The sequence below is a fragment of the Mauremys reevesii genome, linkage group 5 (genome assembly GCF_016161935.1).
Source record: "Mauremys reevesii isolate NIE-2019 linkage group 5, ASM1616193v1, whole genome shotgun sequence".
NCBI classification, from domain to species: domain Eukaryota; kingdom Metazoa; phylum Chordata; order Testudines; family Geoemydidae; genus Mauremys; species Mauremys reevesii.
Genome location: NC_052627.1, coordinates 31,398,030 through 31,418,996, shown reverse-complemented (window position 1 = coordinate 31,418,996; position 20,967 = coordinate 31,398,030). Strand labels below are relative to the sequence as shown.

Below are 20,967 nucleotides of genomic sequence, written 5' to 3'. Positions count from 1 at the left end.
GATCTCCAGGAAACTCTCCTGGAGGTAATCTGAAAGTCTATGCAGGAGATTCCTTGGCAGAGCTAGCTTATCGTGTGCCCCGAGGTAGCACACTTTGCCGTGTCATGCTATAAGCTGGAACTCCGGGACCATTGCCCTCACGAGCATGGCAGAGTAGGCCCCTGGGTTGTGGTGGCTTTCTTCCAGCATGCGCGCGCTCTCTGCCCGTGAGACTCTCCTCAGGGTGATCTCTCTCGCACACTCCTGCATGAAATTAGAGTAATTGGGTACTATTAGTAATGGGAGCGCTTAACTGTTCCTTTGCATAACAAGAAGCCTCACTTAACAGCCACGTGCTGCAGTCCACAGAGTGGCAGCATACAGGGATCTTTCCCAGTGAACAGCCACGAGGGGATGCAACAGGGGCCGAGTTTATGCTTTCAGGATTGCCTGCATCAAGAGGACAGAGCTGTACATTCACTTCTATGAATCCAAAAGTGTTTGGCTTACCATGCCTTCCTGCTACACGAATTCTTCTTTCCTGCAAAGGTTCTCTGATCTGCAGCCCAATACCCCAGGCAATGAAAGCGCATTCAGAGAACTCGAACTTTCCATTAGTGAGTGCGCATGAGACAGGTGCTGTGCATACTCTTGTTCACAGACACCGAGTAGACTATGTTTCTTTGTTTAAAAAATGTATCATTGTAAGAAATTCACTACCTTTTTGACATCACACAGGTGCAACTGTATCACGACCTGATCCACCATGCCCCTCACAGATGATGGCGCAAACTAGAAGGTGTAAGAAAAAGACAAGGGACGAGATGTTTGCTGAACTTATGGGCTGCTCCAGAGCCGAGGCGGACCAGCAGAGCCAGTGGAGGGAGAACCTCACTCAGCAGCACCGCTCACTCTGCGAAAGGGAGGACAGGTGGCGTCAGGAGGACCAGCAGGCAACTCAAACGCTGCTTGGACTAATGAGGGAGCAAACGGACACGCTCAGGCGCCTTGTCGATGTTCTGTAGGACCGCAGGCAGGAAGACAGAGCCCCCCTGCACTGTATCTGCAACCGCCCACCCCTGCCTCAAACTCCAATCCCCCCCTCATCAAAAATAATAAGAAGGAGGGTCACCAGGGGCCGTGAAAACTGTCACTGCACCACAGGACAGTGTTAAATTACCCAAAAGCTATCAGTCACTACATTCTGAAAAGTCCTTCCCTTACTGTGTTGTTGATTATTAAAAGTAGTTTTCTGTTACTTACTTTTTCCGTCATGGTTTTTTACACAACGCTGTGTTAGATGTCTTGGGTGGGTCGTTGGGTGGTTGAGGGGGTAGTGTAATGCATAGGACAGTCACCTTTAGCAGGGTACAGAGACGTGGGCTGGATCAGCAGCATGTCACACACATGCAGTCAGTAGGCGGTTAGCTGGTATGGGAGGTGGTTTGCAGGTTTTCTGTCGTTGGGGGTGGTACGTGCATTTGTAGCGGGGGAGGGGGGTTACAGATGTCATGCAACGGTCCCTGTAATGGACCGCAGAGCCACGCAGAGGAATCTGTATCCGTCCTCCCCCGCAACAAGGCCACATAGCCCCCGCACACAGAGTCCAAAAAAGGAGGGATGGCAGGATCCGTTGAAACAACCAGTCCGGCACTGCTGACCGGTCTGGGAGCGGGAGCATGTCAAACCTCGACTTTAGAGGCGGTCTTTACATGACCACACACCCTACCCAGCACAGTGTGCGTCCCAGTTTCAACCCTTTAATGCAAAGTCATCAATAAAGACACCGTTGTAAAGCTACAGTGGAGCACGTACTTTAATTTTTAAATGTGTGTTAGAAGTTGGGGAAGCGGGGTGGACGGGGTATGTAACTGCAGAGGCTAGTCAACAGTAACTTGGTAAAGAAACAGGGGCAGGTTCAGCTTCTCTGTGAAGAAACTGAACAGTCACAGTTCACGCTGCTCGCTGGTACTTGAAGACTTCCTTGTCGCTGTGCAAGGTGCCTGCATAGGGTGTGACGAGCCAGGGCATTAGCGGGTAGGCTGGGTCCCCTAAGATCAGTATGGGCATCTGCACATCCCAAGCGTTATTTTGTGGTCCGGGAAGAAACTACCTTCCTGCAGGCGTCTAAGCAGACCAGAGTTCCTGAAAACACGCGCGTCATGAACTTTGCCTGGCCACCCGACGTTGATGTTGGTAAAACATCCCCCATGGTCCACCACTGCTTGCAGCACCATTGAAAATTAGCCAAATTTCTCAGCAGCTGACTGCGGAAGAGGTAGACGATAAGTTGCGAGGAGCTGACAGCAGCCACAACTGCAGCGGGATCCATGCTCGCAGTGCTGTGGCACCCGCGCTGTCACTGAGAAGAAAAGTGCACGAACAGATTGCCAGCTGGCGCTTTCAGGGAGGGATGCTGGGCGTGATTGACGGTTCAACGATGACAGTTACCCAAAACCACCCTCCACACAATTTCCCCCCCCCCAGCATGCATTGCTGGGAAATCCCAGCATTCCAATGGGCGGCGGGGAGTGCGGGAACTGTGGGATAGCTTCCCACAGTGCACCGCTTCAAAAGTCGACGCTTCGCCCGTTACTGTGGACTCACACAGTCGAATTAGTGTATTTATTGTGGATACACAACTTTGACTTCATTAGGTCGATTCCAGAAATTCGAATTAAGATGAATCGAAATAGTCTTGTAGTGTAGACGTACCCTGAGAGACAGGGGAGATAATAAGCCCACCTTATTCAAGGGCAGGAACAGTCCTTTTCAGTTGTACTCCCTGTGCCCAGTTTCTTTATCACACTCTGAACCAGCATCGGAGGGCCAACATTCAAGGGGGAAAGAAATAAAATAGTTTAAAAAAACCCCAAAACATCACCTGCATGGAATGCAGCAAGATGGACAAGTTCGGGGGGTGGGAAATAAGACATGGGCCTATACTTATTTCTCTGTACAGAAAATGCAAAAAGTACCTCTAGAGAGGAGGGCCAGTTGTTTAAATCAGAGTCAGGATATCAAAATAATATAATTTTTATAATAAGGTATAAGTTGTCTTTTATAGGAGAATTTTCATTTAAAAGAACAGCCCCAAAAGCATAAACAAATGCCTTAATTAATATGCTATCCTATAGAGAGTGTGTGGTGTGTGGTTTTTTTTTTTTTTGTTTTTTTTTTTTTACAAAACTGTGAAGGATTTAAGAGTGTACCTGAATCGTGTATTCTTCTTTTTTTACAGACCTGTCAGGGAATAATCTTCTACTGTACGTCACTTCAGAAAGAGTCATGTTGAATTGCCTGTCTCTTTTTCCATGTCTATAAATGTAAGTTTGAAGTTTTAAACTTTGTTGTAACTTTGCAATATAAGGGAATAGGGAGAAGCCCCCATAGCTGTCTCATGTTTGCTGTGAAGTCTAATGCAAAAAATTAGTATTTTCTACTTATGGTTTTCTTTTATAAAAAGTTGCTTGTTTTGTAAAATACATGACTGTCTTGCTGTTGAATTACCAAAGGATCAACTCGGTAATTCTGCTGTAAGTGATGATGAAGGGGTTTTAAAAATTCAACGCTTATTTGTATGTGGCAGAAATTTTGTGTGAGAACTGTCAACCCAGATGCATCGCCTTTGATAGATAACAGGATTTTAAAATCACTTTGAACACTAATATTTATTCTCTAGTGGACTCTGTTACACCCATTATAATGTCCACAGGTTGGACAAGTTGTAGACTTAAAACTGTATTATGGTAGTTGGTGATAATACTAAGTGGAGCCAAAATATTGTACAGTAATTCCAACATTGAAGTAACACAATAGCTCTGGTTCTTCACAGATACCCTGCTGTAAATATGGTATCTGAGCTTTTGAAGTAAGGTGCAAATGAAAATTGGGCTTAAAATGGAAAGCAAATTATAATTTAACTACAGAGTCAATACCTTCACTTTGCAAAAGAAAAGTGATTGGCAGTGATGTTAGTACCATAGATTAATCTTTTCATCAAAGAATTTGAAAATACAGAAAAAAGTATTCAGCTGGGGTGCACTCTAAAATGGCTATAGTCACTATGCCATGTTAACTAGCATTTTGATTAGCTAAGAGGGTTTGAAGTGTCTTTTATACTTCAAACAGCTTCCATAAAGGAGGGGACTGGGACAGAGGAAGAAACAGTGTATTGTAGGAGCAGAAATGACAAGAGGATATCAGATAGGAGTATCTCATAGAGCTGGAAGGGACCCTGAAAGGTCATTGAGTCCAGCCCCCTGCCTTCACTAGCAGGACCAAGTACTGATTTTGCCCAAGATCCCTAAGTGGCCCCCTCAAGAATTGAACTCACAACCCTGGGTTTAGTAGGACAATGTTCAAACCACTGAGCTATCCCTCCCCACTTAGTGTCAAAGGCTGTCTTGAGAATAAGGATGTAGAATGGGGCTTTATCAACACAGAATGGCTAGTTGAAGATGGAGCGGAATGACTTTTATGCTGTGGCCAGCACAAAACTCAATGGAAAATGGTGAAGAATGTTTTGTCAGTGGTGACTGAAGAGTGAGACACAGTAACTTTCTCAAGCACTTTGCTGACAAAGATAATTTTGAAAATAAGTCAGTAATTAGTATGAGGATTTAAAACACACTTGACAGTAGCAGACTTTAGAGGACTGTGGAATGTACCTGAGGCAAACTAATTGTCTTAAGGGAACTATTGTGTCTCAAAGAACTGTAGGGGACAAGGAAGGAAAAGGTATCTGTAGAGAGGAGGACATATTGTTACGGGTTTGAATGAAAAGAGGAAATGAATTCCTCACACCTAGTTGAGAGAGAGGAGAAGACTGTTCTCCTGTTAATAGCAAAACTTGAACTTGCAATCTTACCAAACGCAAACTGGTAGGAAATCACAGGGCTATTTGACTATGATCATTTAAAAAAATGTGTTTTTCATGTAAAATACCACCCACCAAATCTATGAAACACAACAAAAGAATTCTGAATAAGGGTTTTCATACAAGTTCTGGTGATGTCACAAACCCCTCCAGCTTTGCTCTCATGGTTACCGGGATGTTATTGGAATCAGTTGATATTACCTTTGAGTTCATTCCTTTTATGTAAGTTTTTACTTCCCATTCAGGTATGTATATAGGAAGAACATGGATTAGATGCTAGTTAAAATTGCTAATAAGTCTGTCACTTCTGCTTCATAAAGCTCTGGCATCACTTTCAAAAAGATGTGGAGTGAAGGAACATGAATTGATAGCAGGTCAGACATAGTGGGGAGGGGGAATAGTAAATATGGGGTGGCTTTTGGGAGGAGGGAAACTTAGTTTCCTGTGTCAGTGCCATTTGAATGTGGCATTCTCAAGTATCCAGCCCTTCATTCTCTTGATTGGGATCAGCAATGATGCCATCAAATCTTACTAACTAAGGACATGATGATGACTCAGTACTTGGATGAAAGACCTCCAAAGACTTCCTAAGAACGTATGAATTGTCTCTCCCCTTGTGGGTTTCAGGAAAAGCTGGTCCAAGAAGCAGTCATTTAGGGTGTCTACAATTTTTATCTCTGCATCCCTTCCTGAGGTGACACATATCTACTCAATATGGGGATAAATCCCCATTATTATTGCATTTTCCGTCTTTGTAGCCTCTCCAATCTCTCTGAGCATTTTACAATCATCACCACCATCCTGGTCACGTAGTCAGTAGTATATTCCTACTGCTGTACTCTTTAGTATTCAAGAATGGAATTAATGATTCGGGGCAGGTGTACACTACAGCCTAAGTCGAAATAATTTGTCTTTCTCAGGGTATGAAAAAGCCCCCCCTCCCCCAAGCAACACAAGTTTCACACTGTACACACCATTGCTACGTTGGTGGGAGACGCTCTCCCGCTGATATAGATTCTGTTTCTTGACGAGGTAGTGTAATTATGCCAATGGGGGAGTGCTCTCCCATCATCATAGTACGTCTTCACCAGTTGCACTACAGTGGCACAGTTACATCAGTGCAGCTGTGCTAATGTAGCGCTGTAGTGTAGACTTGCCCTCCGTAAATGAAACTCTTCCAAGTAAATAATGAACAGGATCTTCATTAGGGCTTGTCTATACAGGTAATGCTTAGGAAGGATAAGCCAAATCAACTAAAGGCGTGAATTTAAAGTGTGTTAATGAAAGCACATTTAAACCCCTGTGTGGATACTATTGTTCAGAAGTGAAATGGCCTGAGTTTGGTTTAATTTTATCCAATGAATTCAATTCTATATCTGTTAATTCACTGACTAAGCTACAACAAACTAAGCTATTTTACTTCTGAAAGAGAAGGTTCACACAGGGTTTAATGTGCTGTAACTGATTCGCTTTAAATTTGCACCTTTTGTTAATTCAGTTTAGTTTTCCCTGAGAGCCCCTGTGTAGATAAGCCCTTAGAATAGTGCTAAGAGGTGCTGTTGGAGCTTCTGACTTGCAGGTAAAATATAAAATGAAAGTCCTGATTATTTGTGGTTTTGACTATTAAAGACACTTTTTCAAGAGTATGGATGTTGTTCCTGATATTCTGAACAAATTCCATTCTGAGTTATTACATTTGCCCTACCTTGTTTATTGCTGCTGTGAACTGCTGGAGCTCAAAGGTGAATTGTGCATCAGTGGTAGACAAAGTGATTCCAGAGGTGGAAAAGATGGTCTGTTGAAGCACTTTGGACTCTTTTGGGATCAAAGAGGCTACATATTTATTCTGAAGTTTTAGGTTGGTAGTTTTTATTGTACTACTGTATAGTGATCTTAGTGCATGGGTGAATATTTTATGAATATTACTATTAATTCTATAAATATGAACTGTTTATTTTCCAGTTGGCATGGCATTCCTTTCAGGAAAGGCGTGAATAACTTGCTTGACTGCTAACTCCATTGCTATTGTGTCCCATGGCATAGTGGTCATTCTGAAATATTTTCAGGATGAGACACAGTAGGTGAGGTTATATACCGTATTTTCCGGCGTATAAGACGACTTTTTATACTAAAAAACAACCCCCAAAAATCGGGGGTCATCTTATACGCCAGGTATAAACATACTGTAGCTTCGGCTACATACAGAACGTCCCTGTGCTGATACTGTATGTACCGTGCTGAGCCAATCACGGCAAGTGGTGTCATCTATTAATGCATACAAAGCCTGCTCGGATTGGCTGAGTCAGAGAGGCGGGCTATTACAACCTTTGCCAATCCGAGCAGGCTTTGTATGCATTAATAGAATACACCGCTTGCCGGGATTGGCTCAGCGCGGTACATACAGTATCAGCACAGGGACGTTCTGTATGTAGCCGAAGCTACAGTACTGTATTGGGGCACATCCAGCGGGCTAAAAGGTAATAATAGGGACATTCTGTATGTAGCTGAAGCTACAGTACTGTATTACCGCACATCCAGCGGCCTAAAAGATTAGGGACGTTCTGTAAGTGGGTGTACAACAAATGGCTGGTAGAAAAGACCCCATCATGGCTCCAGCAAGAAGAAGGAAATTTGAAGCCAGTTTCAAGCTGAAAGTTGTAAACTTTGCCAAGGAACATAATAACTGTGCTGCTGCAAGTCAATATGGAGTAACAGAAAAGATGGTCTGAGACTGGAAAGCAAATGAAGATGCATTAAAGAGTATGCCAAGGAGTAAGTGTGCATTAAGAAGAGGCATTCCACATTGGTCAGAACTTGAAAAGCACGTAGCAGACATGGTGCATGAGCATCGTCAAAATGGTTATGTAGTGACACGAAACAAAATACGTATGTTTGCACTTCAGTGGGCCAAATCTAACCCAGATCACAGCAAAGGATTTAAGGCCACTGTATCCTGGTGTACTAGGTTCTTGGAAAGGCATAATCTGGTACTGAGGCAAAAGACCAGAATTGCACAAAAATTATCTGCAGATCTCGATGGCAAAGTAAGTCTTTTCCATCGATATGTAATACAACAGCGCAAGAAACATGGCTATGCGTTAAGTCAGATCGGAAATATGGATGAAACTCCTATGAATTTCGATATGGTTGGAAATAAAACTGTTAATCCAAAAGGTGCAAAAACAGTGTTAATTAAAACAACAGGACATGAGAAGTCCAGTTTTACAGTGGTACTAGCATGTACAGCTGATGGCGCCAAACTAAGACCAATGATTATTTTTAAAAGAAAAACAATGCAGAAAATCAAGTTCCCTGTTGGAGTTTTTGTACATGTGAATGAAAAAGGCTGGATGGATGAAGAAGGGGTAAAGCTATGGCTTGATAATGTATGGAGTAGGCGACCAGGTGGTCTTCGTCAAGAACGTAGCCTACTAGTGTGGGATATGTTCAGGGCTCATTTAACTACCAGCACAAAGAAAAGGCTGGCAAGAATAAACACAGATGCGGCAGTTATTCCTGCAGGATTGACATCATTGGTACAGCCACTGGATGTGTGCCTAAACAAGTCATTTAAAGATCGCATTCGAGAACAGTGGAATGAGTGGATGGTTAGCGGCGAAAAGTCATTCACAAAAGGAGGAAACATGCGTGCGCCACAATTGGATGTTTTGTGTAACTTTGTCATAAAAGCCTGGAATGATATTGATGCAGAAACAGTAATCAAGTCTTTCAAGAAGTGTGGCATATCAAATTCTTTGGATGGTATGGAGGACGACTTCTTGTGGCAAGATGAAGGGAAAGCCGAAGCTGAAGCCACACCATCTGATTCGGAATTAGATCCATATGATGACTATCTTACAAATGTACCACAAGATGTCATTGATGAACTTATGATGTCAGAGGATGAACATGATGAGGATTTTGAAGGATTTTAAGTACCGGTAAGTCAAAACCATTTTAATTAAAATTATTTAAATAAAATCTGATGTTATTAAATGGTGTTGCCTCGGAAGGGGGGTAGTCTTATACGGCGAGTATATGCCAAAACGTATGTTTTAACTGGAAAATTAGGGGGTCGTCTTATACGCCCAGTCGCCTTATATGCCGGAAAATACGGTATATATAATTTTATTTATTTTTTTTGGACCAATTTCTGTTGGTGAGAGAGACCAGCTTTTGAGCCGCACAGAGTTCTTTTTCAGGTCTGGGAAAGGTACTCTGAGCATACAGCTAAATACAGGGTGTTACCTCACCCACCTTATCTCTCTTGTACCAACACAGCTACAGCTACACTGCATATTTTCAGGATGTCTCATGCACAGTGAACTGTTAATAAAAAGGAAGTCACTTGCTTCCTGATAACTGCCTATTGACAGACACCCTATAGCAGAGGCACATTGAATTACAGATTACTCAATGCAGTCTCCACCCTTTAGACATTATGACTAAACTATTACTCTCTCTGGGGCTCTCTGTTTCAATCTTTACCCTTCTGCAACTAGGGGAAAGATTTTGAATTGGAAAGAAGAGAGCAAGTGTTGTATGTGACAACTTTAATGTGGAATGTTCCTTTTACATGGAATTTCTTGTCCCCTTGATCACTGCTTTTCTTCAAGTTTTATTTGATGAGGGAGAGAGTGGGCATTTGGGCAAGCATTTGTGGTGCTTGAGTTGCCAACAAACCTTGACACCTATTCTGGTTTTTACAGGATAATCTTTTGTTGTATAGTAGTGCAATGATGCTGGCCAGTGCAGCAGCAGTAGAAAATCCGAGTCAGAGATCATGACTATGTTGATGAAACCGCAGACCCCCATCAAAAGTGGGACCCACAGTACCACTTAGAGAGATTTTTTTTCCCTTTTACCGGAATTTAAAAAAAAATAGTGATTTTGCTCTTCTCATTATGATGGATATTTCTCCTCAACAGTTCATGCCAGGCAGGCTTGCCAGCTAGCTAGCTGGATCCCCCTAGGGATAAACCTTGCCCATGTGCAAACTTCAGCCTCCACACTTTTTTTTTGGAGGAGAAAAAAGCCCCTATAAAGCCATTCTCAGGACCATCCATGGAAGAAGTTTAGTCAAAATACATATATTATGTACAAACATTCTACAGTACCTCGGAACAAAAGCCATTTCAAATCAAGATTACTGGACTTTCTTGTGGCTGTAATTCTTTTTGTTTATGACTTTTTAAAATCTTTTTCGGGCAGAATAAAACTACTGTACCACCATAGGTCTGTAAGTCTTGTGGAATATTAGTTGTGAATAAGATCTACACTTCAATGAGTGGCAAGATAACAGTAATATTTCTCTGTAGTGTTACTGAATATTTATTTATTTTTGTGTTGATTGAAAGTTGTCTGAATTAAGAGAGTGAGTGTTTCTGAGTCATAACTTTGCCTCTGCAGTTTAAGTTTAACTTATTGCATTTTTTCTGTTAGATCTAACCATATTGAAATTCCTTTGACCCCAGTAAAGGATAAATTCTTTAGAATGTGAGAGTAAATGCTTTTAGTAGCTTTTATATGACCCAGAAATTTGTGGCTAGATTGCAAAAGTTTTGTTAATAGCAGTTTTGAGGGCATGATTATTATCCTTAAAGTCCCTGGTAAAATTTACCTATATCTAGCAAGCTCTTAGACCATGGGTAGGCAACCTATGGTATGCGTGCCGAAGGCGGCACACAAGCTGATTTTCAGTGGCACTCTCATTGCCCGGGTCCTGGCCACCAGTCCGGGGGGCTCTGCATTTTAATTTAATTTTAAATGAAGCTTCTTAAACATTTTAAAAACCTTTATTTACTTTACCTACAACAATAGTTTAGTTATATATTGTAGACTTTTATAGAAAGAGACCTTCTAAAAACGTTAAAATGTATTACTGGCACACGAAACCTTAAACTAGAGTGAATAAATGAAGACTCGCACACCACTTCTGAAAGGTTGCCGACCCCTCTCTTAGACAGTGCTCTGTATGCTAAAATATATTCTAAATTAGGGGTAGGCAACCTATGGCACACGTGCCAAAGATGGCACGCGAGCTGATTTTTGAGTGGCACTCACACTGCCCAGGTCCTGGCCACCAGTCCCGGGGACTCTGCTGCTGGCCTGGGGTACCAGCCACAGGCCCCCTGCCAGCTGGGGTTCCGTCTGCTGGCTCCGCTTAGCCCGCTGCCAGCCCCAGGTCCTGGCCACCAGTCCGGGGGGCTCTGCTGCCGGCCTGAGGGCCTGGCCGTCAGCCTGGGACTCTGAGGGGTGCAGGCAGGGGCAAGAGGGAGTGCAGCTCAGCAGCCCCACCTTAAAAATTGTTCCAGCGCCACTGTGCTGGGATATTTTTAAGTCCTGATTTACTGCTTACATCACTGCGTGGAACAGCGCACTGCGTTTGATGTTGAGATTAGAATGTATGTGCAAGAACAGGAATCAGAATTTTCTGACAGATTTCAAGATTTCTAGCTATTTGGCCTGATGCTTTCTTTTCTAATTAAACCTGAAAAGTGCAACGAAAGCGACTTGGATTTGTCTGTATTTCAGTGGATGGGTGCTGAAGGTTTCGAAATGCAGCTCATTCAGTTTAAAAACCTCAGAATTGTGGGCATCAAAGTTTGGAGATCTGTGGAGTGCACTGGAAGCTACCGAGAGAGATCATGGGGCCTCTATTCTGACCTGCTGGATGTCCCTGCCAGTGAAATTTAACTGTTTGAAGAAAATTTGCGTTTGCAATACTTTCAGCATTTGGATCCAAATACCTGTGTGAACAAGTATTTTCACACATGAAATCTGTCCTCTGTCCCTCTCGGAGCTGGTTAACAACTGATCACTCAGAAGCCTGTGTGCAGCTTAAAGTATCCAAATACGTGCCAGACATTGGAAAACTCAGCAAGGATCACACTAAACTGATAAGATCTGCATTTTAATTTAATTTAAATGAAGTTTCTTAAACATTTTAAAAACCTTATTTACTTTACATACAACAATAGTTTAGTTATGTATTATAGACTTATAGAAAGAGACCTTCTAAAAATGTTAAAATGTATTACTGGCACGTGAAACCTTAAATCAGAGTGAATAAATGAAGACTCGGCACACCACTTCTGAAAGGTTGCCAACCCCTGTCTAAATAAACCTATGATTTTGGCCAAAGAAGGCTGAAGCTAACCTTTCCTTTCATTGTCTGAAAGGATGAGGAGAGGTAACACTTACCATTGATAGTGCTGCTCATCTTCAGAGAGCTGTAGAAGCATTAGCAGGGAGGTAGAGATCTGTCCCCTTTTTATAGACAAGGAAACTAGGCAGAGACCAAACAATTATTCTCTTTGCAACTATCAGAGCTCATGTAAGAATGCAGGTAATCGTTACTCCTGGCCCTGTTGCCTCTTCCCCAGTGGGGTCTAAAGAAGTGCAAACCCCACTGCCAAGGACTGAGTCTTTTGATATTTGGTGGAGTTTTTTTGTTTGTTTGTTTTTCCTGCATCCTGTTGCTCCCTTTCTCTCTGGTGGCTCCACAATGGAGAGGCAGAAAGGCCGCCTGGCTGCTTGAAGACAGGGGCCTCAGAGACCCATGGTAGGCAGGAGGAGCAGCTGCAACATCTACCCACAACCCAATATAAGAAGGAAGATCACAGCTGGGACATGGGCAAGCATTATGTGGCTGCCAAATAAGAAGGTCACCTCAGTTGCATGACACTTCCCCTGCAGAGCTACTACTAGTGATGATGCATAAAAAGGAAAGAACCCAGCTAGACTGAATCCCAGATTGAGGTTATAAGGCTAGATGGGAGCAGGGGGGCAGGGAAAGAAATTATCCAACTTCTATAAACTGACATTTTGTTCGGGGAATCGTTAAGAGACAAATGTAGAATTTCAACTACCTTTTTGCAAAGTCATATTTCACAGTGAAATAATTCTTTAAGAATGTACCCATGATAACGACATTCTGCATCTGTGTGCATGTCAGAACTTCTCATTATTATTCTGAAATGCACAATAAATCCAGGGTCAAGTTCAAAGACTGTATATCCATTTATGGATAGTGCTGTTCTGGCCTCATAAGAGACCACTCCCACTAAAATCGACAGGAATCTTTCCATTGACTTCAGTAGCTGCTGGACTGGGCCTTTGTTAAGGAACGGAACACTGAAAAACAATCCTCTGTTCTGAGGAAAACCATTGTTTCGTTCCACAGAAACTGTACCATTGCAATCCAATCTTAAGTCTCCTATTGAGCTTTAGTTTGGATTGGGTGCAACATCTGAACAGGCAGGGTATCAAGGAATTTCTCTCAAAAATTCCTAAACGGTTCTGTTAACAGGCATCCATTTATTCTCGTAGACATATATTTATACAGGTGTGGGTACAAGCATCAGTACTGGAGTTCTGAAAGTTTTCAAGTGCAGTACTGATGAGCATATTCACTGTAGAAAATATTTTATGTAATAAGTAAACCTATGAAAATATTTGAGAATCTTGCAAACAAATTTGTTCACACTTAGTGTTTTGTTATGATCTTGGCTCAAGTCAAGTCTGACAGTTTTATTTTCACAGATATGAGTTCTAGACTAGACATGAATGGCAGCACTGCAGATCTGAAAGCTTTCAAAAGTCCTGTCCAGCAATGTGCTGAGCACTGTCCACTTCCATTGCCTTCAGTGGGAGTGAGGGGAACGCAGTACCTCTTGTGGTCTGATCCCAGCTGCATCCTAGTAGATTATATTCAGTGTAGGAAAGTATGATTTATAATGTATGTGATAAGTAAACCTTTTAAAATATTTGAGAAACTAGCAAACAGTTTATTGACATGTTTTGTATGATCTAAGATCAGGTATAGCACTAATAACCATCTTTTACATAATTTTTCCTGATCTCTCAGAGTAAGTGGCTTAGCTATTTCTGAACTGCCTCCAAACAGTACATATATACTGCTCTGTCTCTGGCATTCCTTTCGACACTCCCCAACCACAAATATAAAACACACACAAATATTATTTAGAATTGTTTTCATAAGTGTGCACATGCCCTAATAAAGCTATTTTGCTTTGAAAATAACATTATTGAGAAACTGATTTACATTTAAAATCTAAATTTAAATAACAGCACATATTTAGCATGGAACCTAATGAAAAGATGCTCTTAATAGTAATATTTGTTTAAAATCCTCTTCAAGGGCATTTTTATCAATGTAACAGGAATACCTAATTATCCTCACTTAGGGTAGCATAATTACAAATTGAAAAGAAATTTGTAAATTCAGAAATTCTGTGCAGGTGTTCCAAGTTTCTGCAGTAAAGAATCTGATACACAAATTTAAGGATTATTGCATGCATTGTAAGAAATGCATGTTGGTTAAATATTTAAAAATCAGTGTAAATGTTTCAAATCTTGGAAATAACTAGCACAAAGAATGAACCTTGCATGAAAATCCTGAGATTGACAAAGAAGTTGAGTAAATTGCATATGTTCTTATGCACTTACCTCTTCACACCAAAGCTTTCTTAAAATAACAGCGTTGCTGAAAATAAAATAATTGATTGGTTATACAGCCCAGAGAAGATTTCTTGCCTGTAACACTCGAGAGAGGACTACTTGCCAAGAATGGTAAGAACATTCTGCTACCCCACATTTAAAAGCTGCTTGTAGTTTATTACAGCCATTTACCTTTTTGTTTTATATACTCTGCTCACTTGCTTTTTTTTCTCCAAATTTGTCATCTTTGAAACATGTTAATTACATTGGTAATTCTTATTCTTATGATAACATCACTGGCTAAGCAACTCTGCTTCTTGAAAAGGATATTTTTATTTTTAATCTCTTTCTGTTTACCTCAGTCTTTGCAGCTCAATCCTAAGTGGCTCATTTAGGGAAACTAAAATCTCATCAGCCATATTGTAGAAGACAACATACCACAGTGATATGTTCTTATAGCTATGAAGCATAAATCTGAAGGACTGGATCCCAAAATGATGCAAAGATGATGTAGTTCTGCTTTTTCTTGGGCTTCTTCCAGTGTTGCTATAGCTACAATGGAACCTTTCCATTTCAATCTTCCCGCAGTGCAGTCTATTAATAAAACAAAATGAAAGTTTGGCCAGCTAGATAATTTTAGTGGGTAGTTGTCACAGGCAGACTGGTTCCTTTAAAAGGGAGCAGTTGGGCCAGTGCCCGTGTAACTCAATTGGGCTTAAAAAAGGACATCTGAGCCCTAGAGGGGAAAATATTTGGTGAGTTGGAGCCTGAGAGGGGTCAGGAAGAGGCAGATGAGGCAGGAAGGGGCAGGTGAGAGCTGCCAGAGACCCAGACAAGAGAGAATTAGCAAGAAAATGGTGGCAGGAGTTGCTTGGAGGAGAGCTGAGTTTGGAAGGAAAGCAGTAACTGTGAGCTGCCGGTGAGGAGCTTGGCAGAGAGCTGTTGGGTGAGAACTGACTGAAGCTGGGGTCCCCTGACAAGCAGATGGCATGGACAACGGCCCCTAGGAAAAGGAGAAGATCTGGCTTGGTCAGGGGAAGCCGAGCCCAGAAACAAGAGGGTTACTGCAGAAGGGTAGATCCTCTGTGCAGGGGTATGACTCAAAGGCAGGGAGGCATGGAGGAGTGGAACACTGCAAGATGGGGAGCCCTCGGGATGAAGACCTGAGCGAAGGGGTGTGGGAAGACTGGTCACTCTCAGGCTTGAGGAGGCAGATGCCTGGCTCAGGGGCCAAAGGAGCCGAGACCGAAGTGCTGCTATTGACTCTTGGGTGGGTGACTTGCTGTTGATGTCCCTGGAGAGGGGCATGGGAAACACCTGCTGTATGTTTGTTAATTGTGGAAATTGGAAAATGGTTTTACTATAGGGTTTGGGGGAAATACTGCACTGGTGTATGTGAATATATTTATACCTAGAGGTGGGCTTTATGTCAGATGCTGAGAGACTGTCCCTTTCATAGGCAGAAGGATGTGGGAAACTTGAGGCAGGTGAACCTGTCATGCTGCAGCTTGCAGCAGGAATGCATCTCAGGTGGGGGTCGCTTATCCGAGTAGTGCAATTTAGGTTTATATGAATGCTGATTAACAAAGACCATTTATAATGGCCTGGCTGCATTGCCCTAGTGGACAGTCCTCAGTCTGTTGTAATTGAACTCAACATTTGTGTCCCACATGCTTTCAAGCCAGCTGGTCAGGGCGGAGTCCAGACTTCATTTCTAGCTCTGGATTTCTAAGGAACGCTCACAGGTGTGGATTACCTGTCTGAGGCCCTCTGTTGGGATGTGGGATTTTGCATTCCAACTGCCCAAGACCATGAAACCAATTTTGACACTTCCCAAATCTCCCCAGTTATTTATAAACACTTCCTCAGAGTTTCACCTCGCCACGGAGGTACTTTTGTTTATAGTTTTAACTCTTGGGAACGAGTGGCAGGTAAGATAAGGAATACAGGCTTAAGCCTTTAACTTTTTTATCTTTTAAAGCAGATGGAAGTTACAGATATATGAGGAAAGCCTATATAATCTTTCCCTGGGGCTATGCTGACCTCTTCTTGTGGGTCAGGTCCTAGGTTAGGTGAATGGACCTCTTTCTTGAGTTCTTCTGTTGTCTGGGAATGGTCAGCCAGAGAGAGAGAGCCTGGAGCAGATCCTGTTCTTAATAAGGTTTTAGTTACCCATCTCATGTGACCAGCTGATCAGCTTCAGAACCCCAGTCAGGCGGCTAACTGATAAATGCCAGCCCCCTTCTCCCAACTCCAAACTGGGAAAACCAGTTTCCTTTGGTCTGGCCACTTTCTGTAGCAAAACCATTGTTCTAGGGGTGGACCCCTTTGATTGGAAGACAATCAAAGTTGATTACTCTTTGTGTAGCCCTTCAGAGCATTGTCAGGCATTACAGTAAGCTGTCCTTGGTCTGTCCTTGACCTGTAGGTAATTACAACGTAGGTCACATTCTTAAAAATGGTGTGAGTACCAATTAAAAGTCACAATTTGATACAGACATTATACTGATCCTTCACACTACTGGAAATATATTTGTATTGTTCTAAGAAGCAAGCTGAAATTCTGAAAGCAAACAATTCTGAAAGAATGGGATAATAGTTTATACTCTGTAATGGATTGTCAGCTGTCAGTCTGTATATTTAGTACTGCTGAAGATTAATTAACTGCTTACTGATTCACTGTTCCATTCACCTGGCTCTGAGAAGGTGCGAGCATCCCTGTGGTACAAGTCTAAAGCTGTCATTGTCATTAGTGCATTTCTCATGGTTTCCATTAATAGTCTATAGATTTAAAAAAATACAAAGACTTTGCCTAAATCTTGTGATGTTATAGCTGAAATAGTCCAGTGTTATATTAATAGAGATGTGCAAAGTAGAGGAAAGAGATTATAAATTTCACATCTGAGATAACTAGTTAAAAAGCAATATTGCCATATCTGCATAAATACAGGACTTGGGGGTATTTCTCAGGCCATCAAAACTGCCTCCAAAATCTCAGGATTCTTGTTTGTGCTACAGATACTAGGCGGTATCTGTAGCATGAAATAGACTTAAGACAAAGAAGAGAGTTGAAGGAGATTTCAAACAAATAATTGGAGTTCTTGAGCCCCTACCATTGTCAGTTTACCTAAAGTGGCTGTCGCTTTAAATTAAACCTTGACCACAAAGCATGCTTTGCTTCAAATGATCTTGCTATACATAGAGCATGAGAAGTGGTAGATCAATGTACTTTAACTTCTTCAGTAAAGTTTCAAGAAACAAGCACTTCTCCCATACACTTTATGAATAACTTTGTTTTAAATACGCAGTTAAAAAAAGTGCCTGACTGTCAGATAAGTTTGGTTTGAGTTAGGGTTATCCCTTTATTTGATGGTTATCTTCTATGTCCTGGAAGCTACACTTTGAAGTCATCAAGTGTCCTGAAAAATCAAGTATCATTGGTGCCAAAGCATCATCGTCACATCACTGTACTGATGGCTGTTTTCCTTTTTAAATAAAATTGTAAAGTGGAGGTGAAGGAAGAAAGGGAAAAACTGCTGTCTTGACCTAGTATGTGATGGCCATTCACTGTTATGTAATTTTTCGTAACTAAAATTTCTCTGCTTTCCTGGGACCATTCTGGGTATAGAAAAGAGCTTAATTTTCCCCCCCAAATCTTGTGGACATAATTTGATGCAAATAGGTGTCTTTATAATATCCTCTCAGGTGAATATGTAGGTAGATTCTAAGTAACAATATTTTGGGGAATCAAGGGCAGGCTAAAGCTGGTAATTTTCCTTATATTTCCGCATATGAAGACCTAGAAAATGGAGCTCTTGGTTAGCTCCATTAGATGTGTTCATCAGGTCAAATATCTTCCTATAATCCATGCTGAATGCATGCAGTATAATAAGGGATAGATATATTTGGGAGAGATAGATTTTGATTTTGGGGGGGTCTCTGGGTTAGCCATTGACCAGGTTTTTTTTTTATAGAGGATAATGCCCAAAGCTATTAAGTATGGGGATTAATTATGTAAGTAGTCTATTGGACTCAAAAACTACAGATTGGAGCCCATAGTTGACTGTGTCTTTAAGGACAAATATTTTTAATGCATATAAATTGTCCTGATATAGGAGGAACAATCCTGATATTTCATAAGCAAAATATTTAATATTTTGTCAGACTGTCATATTTTAAGAGTTAAAAAGTATATGCCTATATTTTCCCACAAATGTCCCTGTTGTTGCATTCACACATTGGCATGGATGAAAGATCGAGGGAGAGCTTTCCAAGGGTGAGTTAGGTCTTCTTGGCATTTAGGTATATGAAGTGTCTGAATTGTATACTTTGGAAAAAGGGGACTGGGTTACCAACAAGTTTATAGATGACCTTGATGGGCAATGTGAGGAGGAGATATAGGTGCTGTTTCGAAGTACAGTTTTATCTCTCTTTATCTACTGGTTGACCAGGTTAATCATAAATGTCTTGGACTGGTCAGAAGAACTAGTTTAAATCAGGGCTGCCCGGGGGGGGCAAGTGGGGCAATTTGCCCCGGGCCCCGCAGGGGCCCCCACGAGAGTTTTTCAGGGGCCCTGGAGCAGGATCCTTTACTCGCTCCGGGGGCCCCGGAAAACTCTAGTGGGGTCCGGGCCTCTGGAGCGTCTTCCGCTCCGGGTCTTCGGCGGCAATTCGGCAGCGGGGGGTCCTTCCACTCCGGGACCCGCCGCCGAAGTGCCCCAAAGACCTGTGGTGGCGGGTCCTTCCGGCACTTCAGCGGCAGGTCCCAGGCCAGGTCTTTGGCAGCAATTCGGCGGCGGGGGGTCCTTCCGCCCTGGGACCTGCCACCGAAGTGCTGGGTCTTTGGCGGCAATTCGGCGGCGGGGGGCCCCTGAATCCTCTGGGCGGCCCTGGTTTAAATAGTCATTTTACTGGTAGTAAAATTATAATTTCCTAGGAATGCATTCAGGCCTTCATATGTAGGGTATATTTAAATAAAAGAAAATACAAGGAACTAAATTCCACCCTCACCGTACCTGTGCAAAGCCATTGACTTCAGTGTGATTGTAGTAGTGCAACTGAGGCCAGCATATGGCTCTGTGTTGGGGCCTGTAGTGTGGTGGTTACCCACTCCTGCCCTTCGGGGCTTAAAATAGCCCAGGAGAGGGCTGTAGCTGGGTCAAGAAGCCTGGGCTGATTGGGAGAAAGCAGGCTCAGCTGTGGCCAGGTCCAAATCAGGCCCAGCTGGCCCCTATAAGAGGCAGTGAGCCAGGCACCCAGACGGTCTTTCTCTGCCTGTAGAGGGAGACGGACCTGGCTGCAGGAAGCTAGAGACAGGGTACCTGAGTGGAGCAGGGCTGGGGAAAGGCAGAGGAGCTGGGGAAGCTCCAGCCTGGAAAGCTCCAGCATAGGGCCAAGAGGTACTGGGGGTTGCAGGGGGCAGCCCAGGGGTAGGCAAAGGCAGCAGGTCCAAACGCCTTTGCTGATGATGAGTGGCTTATACTGCAGTGTGCCCCAGTGAACAGGGACTAGATGGAGACTGGGCAGTAGCTAATACTGAAGCAAAGTGGGGATAGTGGGGTGGGGGTTCCCCTGGGAGGGGGAGACCCAGTGAAAGGGGCACTGGGGTCCAGGGAGGGACACGGGGGGCCAAGAGGACAGGCAGATCACTGGCCTGCAGAGGGCGCTCCAGATGCTGGAATGAGCTAATTCCCAAGGATGACCAGCAGGAGGCGCCATAGGGGTGAGTCTGGCCCATCTACAGGGCCCCTTCAGTTTCCTTTCTCTTTGCCTTGCACAGACTGCTCAGACCTTTTGTGTAGATACCACCATGTAGTGTATTTACAGTGTTACACTCTACCACCTTCTACATGCTTGTGCAGTCACAGTATTTATGATGTGTTTTAGTTTTACTATCTCTTCTCCAAAGGGTGGGGGAGAAAACACGTCTCCTCCCAGAGAATGCCCTTTCGTCAGGCCCTACTAGTCTTTCTCTCTCTCCTGCTTCTCTCCCCTTGCACTTCCTTCCTGTGCTCTTTTATCCAGTCTCCTAGTTAAGGGGCTAATCAGCCCATTAGCCATCTGGCCCCAATCTGATCTGGTAATCAGAAACTCCTCTTCTTAATCAGGAGTTGGATTTAGCTTGGGGGGCCGGGAGGAGAGAGAGAGAGAAGAGACTTTTTTTTTTTTATAGTTAATGAACTCTGTCATGTAAATTCAGTCCTGCATGGCCACCTTTGAAGTCAGTGGGTGTTCTGTGTGCGGAGGACTTGAAGGATTAGAACCTTTTGCTCTTCAGGGTAATATTGAAAGGACATGCAAAACTTTCTGAAGGGTGGAAAGGGGATTTGAAAGGTCCTCCACCCAGAGTGCATTTTAGTTGTCTGGCTAGCTTGGAAGGATCATGTACACAGGGGCGGCTCTACCGTTTTGGCTGCCCCAAGCAGTCATGCGCGGGAGGCGCCCCGGAGCCGCGGGAGCAGAGGACCTCCCGCGGGCATGACTGCAGAGGGACCGCTGGTCCCGCGTGGCTCGGCTGGACCCCTCGCGGCTGTGGAGGGTTCGCGGGTCCGGCGGCTCCGCTTGAGCTGCCACAGTCATGCCTGCGGGAGGTCCACCCGAGCCGCGGGAGGAGCGCCCCCTCCGCAGTCATGCCTGCGGCAGGTCCG

The 20,967-nt window shown here is 43.2% G+C and overlaps 1 protein-coding gene across 15 annotated transcripts in view; it reads left to right on the top strand.

Moving 5' to 3' along the window:
• Positions 1–20,967, top strand: part of SGMS2 (sphingomyelin synthase 2) — an 82,252-nt gene that overhangs the window by 29,685 nt on the left and 31,600 nt on the right. For 12 of the 15 annotated variants that reach the window (XM_039540688.1, XM_039540687.1, XM_039540683.1 and 9 more), the window contains one exon: positions 3,221–3,305. The exons of 2 other annotated variants lie outside the window; for them this stretch is intronic. The gene's annotated coding sequence lies outside the window, so the exon portion shown is untranslated. Of the gene's footprint in view, positions 1–3,220; positions 3,306–5,128; positions 5,233–20,967 lie in introns of those variants that run through there. One more of the 15 variants, XM_039540698.1, reaches the window with a different exon arrangement.